At 64.8% G+C, this 1,716-nt stretch overlaps 1 long non-coding RNA gene across 1 annotated transcript in view; it reads left to right on the forward strand.

Annotated features, from left to right (window-relative positions):
• The window catches only part of LOC142047454 (uncharacterized), a 4,905-nt gene extending 3,431 nt beyond the window's left edge, over positions 1–1,474 (forward strand). The window contains exons 3-4 of the long non-coding RNA XR_012656725.1: positions 210–284; positions 1,310–1,474. This is a non-coding gene — a long non-coding RNA (uncharacterized LOC142047454). The remainder of the gene's footprint in view (positions 1–209; positions 285–1,309) is intronic.
• Positions 1,475–1,716: the final 242 nt, after the last annotated feature.

A 1,716-nucleotide genomic window follows, 5' to 3' on the forward strand; every position in this document is an offset into this window, starting at 1 on the left:
CCTCCCCGCAGTCCAGCAACTCCTGCTGAGCTCCCTGTCCCCCTCCCCACAGCGCAGCACCCCCCACCTCCATAGCCCAGCCCCCCTGCTGACCCCCTGACCCATTCCCTGCAGCCCAGCACCCCCCTGAGTCAGGCCGAGGGGCGTGGTGGGTGCTGGAGGGGCTGACGGGCAGCAAACCTCACCTCTGTCCATCTGTCCGGCCGCAGAACGGGAGCGCCTGGAGCGAGAAGCTGGGAAGCTCTTCTATCGCCTGGACCAGATCATCACCCGCAACCGGCAGGGTGAGCGCCAGGGGCCCAGACCCCCTTCGCCTGCCCTGTCTGACCCGCTCGGAGGGAGCAGCAAACTCGGTGATGGATCAGGGCTTGCCTTTCCCTCCCAGAGCTGGGGAGAGAACCCAGGAATTCGGGCTCCCAGCCCCTCCACGCCCCTCCAGTAACTAAGGGATGACAAGAAATTGGGACTTTTCCCTTTTGACCTGAGCCATTAGCCAAAATTCAGGGTCTTGTGGCCCGTTGCCATTCAGAGGAGAAATCGAGCCCTAGATTCTAAGGCCAGTGGGGACGGTGTGATCATCTGGCTGTCCCCCCGCCCCCGCCACCCGGCCTCCCTCACACTGAGCCCAGCGGCCTGGATTAGACTGAACTGGGGCTGGAGATGGTCAGGTACCTTTGGGACGATCCCCTTTCATCAGTCGCATCCTGGCCCCCTTGCAACTCGAGCACCAGCCAGGGATGGAGAAAGGCACTTGGCCCCCGAACACTGCAGGAGACGGGCTCTTTGTTCACAATCCCACGCCTTCTCTGACACAGCCCTGTGCCCAAAAGCTCTCCCAAGAGGTTTGTTCCCTCGTGCCTTGGGGTTTCCATCAGGGGCTTCATCGCCACCTTCGCCCACGTCTCTCTCCCCCTCCCCTAACATATGACCCAACCCAAGCCAGGAAGTGGCCTTCCTGGGGCCACGGGGCAGACCCCACCGCCAGGACAGGGTGTGTGTGGGGGTTCCCTTCGCTGGAGGGACTCCACCTCCCAGCAGGACGTTACCGAATGCAGTCTCCTACCTGCGTCTACCCCAGGGGCAAGGTCAGCCCAGCGCTGGCACACAAGGGGGGTGTGGGGAGCAACATCACCCTGAGTTTTAACCATGGCCAGTGCTCCAGTGGCCTCCTACGAGCAGTTCAGCTCTGGGCCGAGCACGGCGCTTCCTTCCCAGCTGTGCACGGGGGCCAGGCATGGCCCAAATAAGGCGTGTGACACGCAGTGCCCTCCACCCCCAATTCCTCCCCTCCCCCACTCCCACCCCGCAGATCCAGGGCACCTGATGAAAGAGGCAGCACTTGAAAAGCAGAACTTCACCCAGCGCCTGAGAGCAGCATCGGCAGCCATCCGACAGCAAGGTACCCGCTGGGTCCGCCTGCTGCCCGAGCCAGTGCCCCTCACTCCCGCCCCACAGCCCCCTGCTAGCCCAGGCCTGGGATCCCTCCCAGCCCTGCCGGTGCCCCTCACTCCCGACCCGCAGCCCCTATTAGCCCAGCACTGCCACCCCAGCCCTGCCGGTGCCCCTCACTCCCGACCCACAGCCCCTGCTAGCCCAGGCCTGGGATCTCCCCCAGCCCTGCTAGTGCCCCTCACTCCCGAGCTGCAACCCCTGCTAGCCCAGCCCTGGGATCCCCCCAGCCCTGCCAGTGCCCCTCACTGCCAACCCGCAGCCCCT

Source organism: Chelonoidis abingdonii, chromosome 11 (assembly GCF_003597395.2).
Source record: "Chelonoidis abingdonii isolate Lonesome George chromosome 11, CheloAbing_2.0, whole genome shotgun sequence".
Lineage (NCBI taxonomy): Eukaryota > Metazoa > Chordata > Testudines > Testudinidae > Chelonoidis > Chelonoidis abingdonii.